The sequence below is a fragment of the Patella vulgata genome, chromosome 9 (assembly GCF_932274485.2).
Source record: "Patella vulgata chromosome 9, xgPatVulg1.2, whole genome shotgun sequence".
NCBI lineage: Eukaryota > Metazoa > Mollusca > Gastropoda > Patellidae > Patella > Patella vulgata.
In genome coordinates this window covers 19,960,543-19,972,865 of record NC_065887.2, presented here as the reverse complement: position 1 = coordinate 19,972,865, position 12,323 = coordinate 19,960,543, and positions in this window count along the sequence as shown.

The following is a 12,323-nucleotide window of genomic DNA, read 5'->3' as shown; positions in this document are numbered from 1 at the left end:
TTCCGGTTTGTTCAAAATGACAGTTTTTTCCACTTTAATAAGTACTGGATGTTACTATACTCAATAATTCATGGTGTAACTTGACTGTTGACGTGACAAGGCGTGAGCTGACGTGACCTGACGTACGTCAGTGCTTCATCGGGGTTCTAGTTATTATTATTATTATTAAATAATGTAAAGGGGATATGCTGAAATTTTCAATCACATTGCTTCACTCTAAGCCAAGAAAACCTTATTTTATGGCCGGCGAGTTTACCAGAGATACACGAAGGGTGAAGTTATCTCTGAGAACGAGATTGGATTTTTGCATTGAATGATATGCCACAAATGTGAACTGATAGACGGACATACACATGTAGACAAGAGTCATTCAAAAACAGGCGAACATTCTCTGTCACCCTCACCCGATGGCTTGCACACCGGCGGTGGTGGTTCGTCATTTGGGTCAGCAACAGCTATATTTTCAGATATTTGCATTCAAATATTTGAAACCGATTGCGAAAGTGAAAGCAACTAATGAGGCTGGATACCAGGCACAACGACGTGATCGATGGTCATAATTATTGCTGGTGATAATCATGCACAGTATCCTTATATTCAAAGCACGAATTTCAGATTGCCGAAGCGAGGATTTTTCAATCCGAGGTACGTCCGACCCTGTAGGCATGTTAAAATGGGCACTAATTCCACCTGTCCGTATTTAATTACCCTACTTCAATTCCATTTGTAAACGTGGGTGTATGTTGCATTCGCTGCAATCTATCCTTCCTATCAAAACCCTGCTCACTGATATATGTTGGGTGAGAGACGACAGTTTACCAACAAATTGAAGTAGAAATGCACTTCCGTGTTTCGGTGAAATATGGCGGCATGAGCGTGTTGTAAAAAGCGTTGCGTTAGGGTAAATGTTTCTGTGATCTTCTTTGGAGTGTCCAATTTCTCGGCGCGTTAAAAATCGTTATTTAAAGTAAATATCACTGTGTCACGTCATATCACCGCATGTCACGTCTTCTCAGGCTATGTCACGTCAACATTTAAGATACACCACGCAGTCAAATGAGATACATATCAAAGTGGAAAGAACTGATATTTTTACCTCTTAATAAAACCGGAAGTTATAATCAAAGATCTTCTTTTTTATATTAATTATGATTAAAGGTTAGGTTCACCATATTAGTTAGTAATATCAAAGGTCACTGACCGATTAGCTCTCCATCAGATAGTGGATTAGTAGGCTCTTTAGAAGTGGAAAATTTTCAATGTAAACAAAAGCGAAATTCAAGCAACGACTGTCTGAGAATTGTTGCCATTTGGTCTAGCCACAGAACAAAACAAAAAATCGGATTCAAAATGGCGACTGAATATTGATTTTAACCTTTAAACTTGGCTGACTAAATTATAAACCAGCAGCTGCCAGGCAGGATACGCCCACATTTTCGAGAGATGGATAGAGAACAAGCTAAAAAGAAAGTGATTTTTCCTAAAATCAAGGGCCATAATTCAGGAAATTACAATTCGATATGCGCAAATATCGAAAGGAACCGAGATCTTTGGGTTATAAACTTACATTTCAAGTTTCAACAAAATCGGATAAAAATTGTGACCTCTATAGGGCCCACAACCTTGATATACCATATTTTTACGCTATTTGAGAACGAGGGGCGGCCATTTTGTCTGTCAGTTTTTGGCCGATTTTCACGAAATACGAATTCACCCGTCCTTAGGGTGTAACGGTGATATAATAATACGTTTTTTAAAATCGGATAAACATTATGACCTCTATAGGGTCCACAAGCTAAAAACGCGATTTTTTTGTACAATCAGGGGCCATAATTCAGGACGTTACGGTCCGATATGCGCGATTAACGAAAGGCACCGAGATCGTTGGGTTATAAACTTACATTTCAAGTTTCAACAAAATCGGATAAAAATTGTGACCTCTATAGTGTCCACAACCTTGGTATACCATATTTTTTAGGCTATTTGAGAACGAAGGGTGGACATTTTGTCTGTCAATTTTGGGCTGAATTTCACGAAATTCGAACTCAGCCGCCCTTAGGGTTTAACGGTGATATAATAATACGTATTTTAAATCAGATAAAAAGTATGACCTCTATAGGGTCCACAAGCTAAAAACGCGATTTTTCGTACAATCAGGGGCCATAATTCAGGAAGTTACGGTCCGATGTGCGCGAATATCGAAATTAACCGAGATCTTTGTGTTATAAACTTACATTTCAAGTTTGAACAAAATCGGATAAAAAATTTCACCTCTATAGGGTCCACAACCTTGATATACCATATTTTTACGCTATTTGAGAACGAAGGGCGGCCATTTTGTGTGCTAGTTTTGGTCCGATTTTCACGAAATTCGAACTCAGTTGGCCTTGGGGTGTAACGGTGATATAATAATACGGTTTTTAAATTGGATAAAAATTATGACCTCTATAGGGTCCACAAGCTAAAAACGCGATTTTTCGTACAATCAGGGCCCATAATTCAGGAAGTTACATTCCGTATGCGCGAGTATCGAAAGGAACCGAGATCTGTGGGTTATAAGCATACATTTCAAGTTTAAACCAAATGGGATAAAAATTGTGACCTCTACGTTCACAAGCTAAAAACGTGATTTTTCATACAATCAGGGGCCATAATCCATGAAGTTACAGTCCGATACATACCAATATCGAAAGGAAAAAAGATCTTAGGGTGATAAACCTATATTTCAAGTTTCGTTGAAATCGGATAAAAATTGTGACCTGTAGACTGTTCACAAACAATTGTGGACGGACAGACGGACAGGGGCGACGACAATATACGTCCCAGAGGCGTAAATGGGGGGGGGGGGGCCCAGGAAAAAAAATAGTCGCAAAATCAGTGCAGTCGGTCGCAAAATCAGTGCAGTCGGTCGCAAAATAACGGCTGACTGCACACGTCACGCTACTCCCGCAAAAATTTAGTATAAAAAAACCTTGTCAACTTAATGTGTTTCACTCTTATTCCCCCAGGGAGAAAAATAGTCGGTCTCAAAATAAGTGCAGTCACTGCAGTCGGTCTCAAAATTATGCATCGCCGTCTTAATGAATAAATGAGGTAAACAAATAATGCCAGAATAGATCCCAAAGTCGGTCGCAAAATCAGTGCAGTCGGTCGTAAGATATGAGCAGTCGGTATCACTCTACTCACGCCAAACTTTAGTATAAAATAACCTTGTCGACTTATCATGTTTGAAAAAAATGTTTTTCACCCCATGGCAAAAAAATAGTCGGTCTCAAAAAAAAGTGCTCACCGCAGTCGGTCTCAGACTAAATGAATTAATGGGGTGTTTTCTGACCATCAGAATTCTGCAAAATCTCTCCCCAAAGTCCAGGGCATTTCAGAGACCAAGTAAGCGCCCCATTGAGGTAAAGTGCCCTCAGGCCCAGTCCTCAAAAATTAAAAGCTCAGTTACATATCGGCGCTCAATTTCATTATGCCATCATTCTTCAACTCCTTCTCTGACTTTTACTATATCATCACTATCATATTCAGTTACAGTGAATCGCCCAGTTAGTAGTACCACTAGTGAGTGAGTCGTGGGTCAAAAGACTGTAGAATTGTTAGTTCTACTCTCACAAAACAGACGACATTGACAGATAGGCCTCAAGATTCTGTCCCATTCCTTATCCTCTCGTTAACGAGAATTTGGATCCATTTGCCATGACATTGACTAAAATTGTCAGGCCCAATCCCAAAAATTAAAAGCTCGGTTACACATCTCAAATTTTTTCGCGCCTGCGGCGCTCGATTCCATTATAACATCATTCTTCCACTCCTCTGTTGTCTTATACTGTCTCAGCACTATCATATTCACGGTTATACTGAACTGCCTAGTTATGTTAGTACTACCACTGGCACTGGTGTGTGGGTCGTGGGGCGTCAGACTATACAAAAGTTCTGTAAACTCTTGCAAAACAGGCGGAATTGACAGGGGCAGATCTCGAGATTTTGTCTAATTGACTCACATTTTTGGCCCCCTCGTCCACAAGAATTTCTCCCAGCAATGACCTCAAATGCCAAGATATTGGCTCAATTTTTCAAAATTTTCTCAGGTTGCTCAGTGTTATAGGCAAAACCATATATGACATAAACTTTATGTCAACTTAAATAAAACTGCTTTCCAGAGAGACAACGATCGGCAAACAACTATATAATTATACAATACCATCTATGTACAACGATCGGCAAACAACTATATAAGTATACAATACCATCTATGTTCTACCGGGACGCTTAATGTTATAGCCAGTATTTTGTTGACATTCATTGTGGGGTGGGATTGTGGCTGAGGTGGCGCCCTAGATTTGGACCCCCCCCCCCCACCCCTATCTAGAACCGCTACTTCACGTGGCCCCTACAAAACTCGCACCTGTGGTGCTCGGTTCCTGACTGCGTCACTCGTACTAGGGGTATGGGCATCAGTCGGTCGCATTTTCGCTAACACCCCCCCCCCCCCCCAAAAAAACAAAATCGTTATGTACGCCCCTGATACGTCCACATGAAAAAGTGGGCGTATAAAAAGCTGTTATAATTTAAGAAATTAAAACCTAGTTTTGTTATATGTACATTGTATACAACATTAATTTGTGATATCTGTTTTCGTACTGCATAGGATATGATATTTACATAACATGGACGGATAATTCCACATTCTGGCATCTTAACACAGTTACTAAAACCCAAACATCTATTCTTACACGAACTACAGAGCGACGTCCTACGTGTGATTCTGGACGAAGATTGGTATATTATGCGTCAGATAAAGGAGTAGATCGTATACAAATGGATAGCGGTGAAAAAGAAGAAATACTACACAGTGAGTTATATTTGCCTATAGTATACATGTATGTCTAATTGTCTATCTGTTTTATGGTAATTTGAAAGGGATTTTAATGCTTCCCATATTGCAAGAACCCACTACACTGTTAAAATATATTTAAAATTACAGTGAAAAATATGTAACTTCTTTAACATAACGCTGTAAAAATACCACTGCATATTTTTATACTATAAATTTACTGTATTAGTGCGGTAACATGTGATAACTGTAAAAAGAATTGGCAAATTAACAATAAAAGCGTAGTTTTACAACTTAGAACTGTATTTTTATTACATGTAATCTGTACTGATACAACTATGTTGTTTAAAAGTACATGAATGTTCCACTTTGACTGTTTTTATGGGTAATTCTACTATTCAAACATGTTTAAATACGTGATTTGTGTACAATTTACATCAAACTTAATGTAGAAATACAACCATATGTCAGTTTACATTATGTGTGCTGTATATGATCAGAAATGCCATTTGAATTATTATTTTTACAGCAGATTGTAAATTAACTGTCAAATAGTGGCCACATCGGTTATTCCCTCTTTGGCCACATGTAAAATTACATCAAACGTAATGTAGAAATACAACCATATGTCAGTTTCAATTATGTGAGCTGTATATTAACAGAAATGCCATTTGGAATAGTATTTTTACAACAAATTGTAAATTTACTGTCAAATAGTGTTCAGATCGGTTATTCGCCTTCGACCACATATCGAATTTTGTGCAAAATGTTTAATGTTATGTCAGTCAGATTAGTATATTTTAGAGAAATAGGTTATTCAAAATCTGAATGCAACTAACTTACGTATGGAGACCGTAATATGCCATACATAGGGTTGTGTGGGACAGTTTGCTTCGTGTCACGCCTCCTACTCTTTCCACTGTAAAAAGCAGAACAGTAGGACGTTAAACACCATTTTATTTAATTTCTTTCCATTATCGAATGATGTTTTGTATGATCGGCTGAAAGTTCCGCCAAAGTGTATGTGTTCGCCAGGATCTAACCTGGGACTACTTAGCCGAGTGGGGACAAACACATTCAAAGTATATTTCAAGTAAATATAAACTTCAAATTGTATTTTTACCGTAAAATGACTGGCATAAAGTTGTCAGTAAAATATCTGTATTTTAACACTGACTTGTAAATGTACCCCTAAATGGTAGATTTAGATTTACAAACACCACGTAAATTTACAGTGAGCGTAAAATATCATTGAGGTAAATTTACAACCACAATGTAAATTTACAGTGAGTGTAATATAACTTTGATGTAAATTTACACCCACAGTGTAAATTTACAGTGAATGTAAATTTACCTCACTTACTATTTACAAGAACAATGCAAATTTACACCGAAGTTTCTTTTACACGCACTGTAAATTATCATGCTGTTTGTAAATCTAAATCTACCACTTAAGTGTAAACTTACATACAGTCAATCTACGGTAAAAATACACAAACATTATGTACATTGATTATTATCTGCCCCCGCACTGAGCATCATAGGGAAGCAAGGCTGCGACGGAGCGAGATAAGCCCAATTTGTCGCGGCTTCTTGACTCGCCTGTAGAATCTGACGATACTTTGTAGAATGTATCCTCAATTGATGTATTTCCCCGGAGTTTTTTTGTTGTTGTTTTTAATTAAACTTTAGTTAGTGTTTATTATTTTCGCATTTATATGTCTACAAATTGTATGCAGAAAATGAAGACGAAGATATTATGGCGGTAAAAGTTGACCCTGCCAATGGTGATCTGTATTATGCATCTGGGAATCTTGACGACAGAAACAAACATTCACTGGGTGTTATTCGATATGGCAGCAAAGATCGAATAACTCTCGCCAGTAAAACAGTTAAAGCTGATTATATATTTCTACGACAAAATGGATTAACTAAAGAGTAAGTGAAAATATTAACCTATCCATCTAGGAAGTTTTCTAGATCATCGCATTACAAGTCATTCACAACTGTTTTGTAATAAAGTCCCCTACTTGCTTAAATAATTATAAAAAAAGGGGGTGATATTACTATGTTGCAAATTAATTTCAAGATAATTTTCAAACAATTATAGACATTATGATGTTTAAAAACGTGCATAATTAAGAAACAGTTGCCAGGTAATACATTTATTGAAATTGGTAGATACCGAAGAGATTTGCATTGTTTTAAGGGCGTTGAGTAGTCTAAGATACGCACTCACTTTTCAACACCAATCTTTTTAAGACTTTGCACAATTGCTCCATGTGTAAAATAACTCAGAGGACACATAACAGCCCGATCGTGTGTTGTGTAATAATGGATATACAAGGGGAAAGAAAAAAAACTATTTATAGCAAACGAGAAGGTTTTCCAGACCTAGTTCAGTTCTTGAATAAATTATGACGTTGTACACAAAGTTCACGTCATTCGCAGTAAACAATCATGGCCACCTCCAGAAGATTAGACTGGATAACCTGCTCTAAATGACGTCAGACTGGTTCCTACGTCACTGCGCTATTCTGACCTCGCAGGTGACGTAGGAGCGAGTCTGATGTATTAGAGCAGGTTATCCAGTCTACACCTAGATCAGTTCTTGAATAAATTATGACGTTGTACACAAAGTTCACGTCATCCACAGTAAACAATCATGGCCACCTCCAGCAGCAGTTTCACACTGGATTATTCATAGAAATATAGAAATTAACTTATCGATTGGCTTCCCGTTATTAGTATTGTCTATTTAATTGTTTCACTATTGTTAGATATAAGCGAATATTTAAACATACATTATGCAAGAGCTAAATCTGCCAATTGCACGTCTTTCTTTAGGCCGGAAATGTTATCTAAATTATTAATTAGACATTAATTTACTTATCCAGACCATGTCATCGCTAGCCTGCGATATTTTCTGGAATAGAATCTTATCTGCTGCTTAACGCTCATTGATAATTAAATAAAGAAAATGGATAATCGAGACAATGTTTCTGTCGTACCGACTTTAGTAATGATGATCGAGGCTAGACCCAAAATTCAATCGCTAAAATCTCGGTTCAGTGTGGATCAATTTGACTGAAATTTCAGCAAATTCCCTTTACATTATCTAGTAATACCGTTATATGTTGTACTTTTGTATTTGTATATTTTGAGGTATTGCGTTTAATTTACATAATTATACATAAGCTAAGGAGCTGGTATTATTTTGTAGATTGTACTGGACTAAAAGTAGGGGACATGTCGTGTATAAACTCAATTTACCTATTGGACAAGTACGGATTTTTAAGGACGCCTTTGAGTACGACGAGATCCAGATAACTGGTAAATTTATGTCAATATTTTTAGCGCGCGGGGGGGGGGGGGGGGCTCCGGAAAGGACGGCAATAATACGGCTATACTGAAATGTCAATATTATAATAGATCACCAATATAGATAACCACCCAAAGTGGATTCAATTGGGTTAAAAGAGGCATCTTAATAGATTCGGAGAGAATCATACATTGGCTTGTCGTCTAGTGACTAATTTAACAATTTATGGATTGATATTAGTTTTGGAGATTCATCTTTCCCGATATTGTTGTTTACAAGGAATTCGCTAAAAACGTTCTGGGATTTTAAACGTTAAAATTTAATTTCATGCTTTTAACACAAACAGAAAAATTTCAGCACATATCCAATATACCATAACTGTTTAGGTATGATACATATCCAATATGATTGATGGGTATTGTGGGCTTTTTTTCTGAAAGCAGAATGGCAAATTCAGGGGCCACCCCAGGCGGCACAAACTCTAGCTATACCAGATTCCTCGGATGTTCACCAAAATACGAGAATGTCCCCAAATATGGAATATCATGCTTTCGGACTAAACTACTACTGTGTCTGTTGCATGTGGTTGATTTGTTTATTGATAGTATTCACCGTGTTTATGATGTTAAACATAATATTGTGTACTTATTTATGTTATTCCCAATGTTAAAGATTATATGATGTGTTTTGTTGATGTTATTCCCCATGTTAAATACAATAAATTTGACTATTTATGATGTTATTTCTCATGTCAAACATAATAAGGTGTGACTATGTTATTTCCCATGTCAAGCATAATATGGTATGTTATTTCCCATGTTAAGGAAGACAAGGTGTGTTTTGTTGATGTATTCTCTACTTAAAGACAATATTATGTGCTTATTTATGTTATTACCCATGTTAAATATAATAAGGTGTTCTTATGGCTGTATGATCATATATCTGCAGATGACTGGGTGTATATCTTGATTTCCGAATTGATTGTTAAATATCCATACGACTTCAAAAAACCTGTTGTTGTAATGCAGAAAGTGAACGACCTTAACATGGCTAATGGTGGATATGCCATAACGTTCGATGAAAGAAACTTTTACTTTGAACGACACGGATTTAGGTAAATGTATATTCTTTAAACATGCACATAAAAATTGTGTTAATATAATAAAATGAAGTTTAAAGTCTGGCTAACACTTTACTCTCATGCCATTTGTGGACTTACACGTTGTAATACCGGACATTGTTTTTACAGCATGGATGTCGTTGATTTGATAACCCTAAAGAGAAAGACTCTTTACAATTGTAATCACGTCGTTTGTTATGGTGCAGTTGTCGGATTCTGCGTTGTACCGACATCAAATAAAAAACAACATGGTGAGTTTTTGGAGGCAAAATAATGAGAGAGAGAGAGAGAGAGAGAGGGAGAGGGAGAGGGGCGTGTCATTTCGGAACTAACATATGGGGAGAGAGTGAGGGAGAGGGGGCGAGTCATTTCGGAACTAACATAATATGGTAGCTGGCAGTTGCTGGCGTTCGTTTTTGCATTGTGTAACATTATAATACTTACCAACTGTCCGCGTCAATAATTGTTGAAATGTTATGGCATAAATCACAGCGGCTTTTGTCTATTTTAAGAACACCATAAAGAGTCAAATTTGCAATATGAAATTGTTCATAAAGGAAACCGATTAATTCGATGGTATTTTTCGGAATTACTGTCAACGTAAAGATGGGTTCCCAGAAAAGTATTTATCGGGTGGTTATTTCCAATAAAAGTATGGCAATTTTGGTATATATGGAAAGTAGAGATATCCAATCTTACTAGAAAGATACTGGATTCCCCGAAAAACACTCGTGGAGCGTATACAGGACAAAAATGTAAGGGTTCCCCTAATCGACAGCCCGACGATTAGGAATTTCTGCACGCGTGATGTCAAAGGTCACACGCGAACATTGAGCGCTTGATGTACAAGTTGATAAACTTTATGAAGAGTTAGACGTACAACACTTTCTGAGATAAAAATGACGGAAAAAGACGCGGGTAGTGGATAATCCGAGAATTTAATTAGGATTCGATATTTGTAATAAATAGTAAGCGATTAAATACAACATCGTGTTATGTATGCAATGAATTCTCCTCTGACTTCCAAGAGAGGTAAGTCACGTGACGTAAACATGACCTGGTTTGATCGAATTTTTATAGCAGGGCATTCCTTCGCAATTACAATGTTTGACAAATTAATTAGTTTGAATATGTTTTTAGTTCATATATACCATTAAATCACCCAGTTTGTACGCGGTAATGTATCTTTAATGTGGTATGTTACAAAGTGTGATACATAGTTTGGGCTTATCGGTCGTCCGGTCCATCTGTCCATCCGTCAACAATTGGTTCGTGAACGCAATAAAGGCTATAGGTTTCGACTGCTCTTTTTAAAGTTTCGTGTCATACATTCTGGTAATGGAAGGATGAGCCTTGGCGATATTTATCAGCGTTCCGCGATCGACTGTGCCAGAGCTATTCCTCCCTTTCCGAACGGAATAGAGGATACAGCTTTTAATGGATGTCATTCAAATTTGGTGAGGAGCATTGAGATCATGAGATAAATAAAATAAAACCAAGTACGAACAATCCAAACCATTAGATAAAATTCGAAGTTCTAAGACCATGGTTTCCGCAGCTATAACTCTTTGCAAATAGCCTTGTGTGTGACTTTCCGTTTCGGATATATACCCTTCCTTTGATGAAAATCATGTGCACATTAGAGGCTACAGTTTTTACCCCCCCCCCCCAAAAAAAAATAAATAAATATGAATTTGGTGTGAATCATTGCCGAACCCTATCAATAATCAGTGTGCCGTAATTTTCCGTACCAGAGTTATACGCCTCATTTCTGAACGCGACATAAGCTACAGTTTTTAACAGATCTCCTTTTTCAAATTTTACGAGAGGACGAACTCTATAGATTTTCAAGGTTCTGTGACCCCTCGTACCACAGTTATGTCCCCTTTTCTGAAATCCCTGTGAGCCTGATAGAGCCTGTTTTTAAAGACCGTTTTTCAATCTTTTTATCAAATTTCAATGACATTCAATTTTTCCTATTAGGATACGTTTCTGTCGAAACTTGGATGTCGTGTCAGCCCATTTCCACGCTATCTTTTAAAAGTCTGCTTGTTGTTTCTCTACTGCCGGCGGGTGTATATGAATCATGGTAAGCCCTCTTCTGTGATTATCAACCTTTATTTTAAAAAAAAAATTCTTTGTTTGTTTCATTATAGTTTTTATTTCAGAGTCAGGGGATGATCAGTGGTTACTTAATGGTAGTATCATTGGAGTGGGTGTTTTTGTTGCTGTAATAATGTTTGCTATTGTCTGGGTAAAATATAAATCTTTGAATCGTAAACCCACTATAAAAAGGTCAACTCCCAAATAATGCCAAAATGGAGTACAGAAAATTGATATGACTGGATCTTTAGAGGCAGAAGTTAATTTCACTGACTAAATAATCCTCTATATGAAAAATAAATACATTTGAAGCTATTAAATTAATATGCTCATGGTTATTTCACCACTCTTAGCCAAGAATGGGCCTTTTATTAGTTATTTTCGCAGATTAAAAAATTCAGTTTTGAGCATAAGTGATATTTTTTTTTTCTTTATTATGAAATATTGATATACTGAAGCACAATGGGTGCGTTTTCATATATGGTAATTGTAACAACAAAGATAACAACAAAAACGATTTTCTTCACGATCGCGTAAATTTACCACATATTATATTACTTATTAATCTGTATCCTTCAGACAAACATTCTACTAACCAGACTAATCAATTCTCTCAAACAAATCAGAAGGTTTTCAACAGAGGAAAAATGCAGAAAATCACTATTTTTATGCTTATATATTATCTAAATCTATTAAATAAAATGGAGTATACAGGTCACAATTCTATGGTAAAAAATGAAAATATGACAGGACAATTCTAAGGTAAAAAATGAAAATATGAAACAGTTTAAATAAAATGGAGTTTGTACACATGACACACAAAGTCTCAGAGATAGATAGAAATGGGGTTTCACGTCCACTCAATTTTATTTCAATAATTCGCTTGCGCATAGCGGTCTTTAGCAGTTGGGGGAAACCAGGGGACCCGGATAAAACCCACG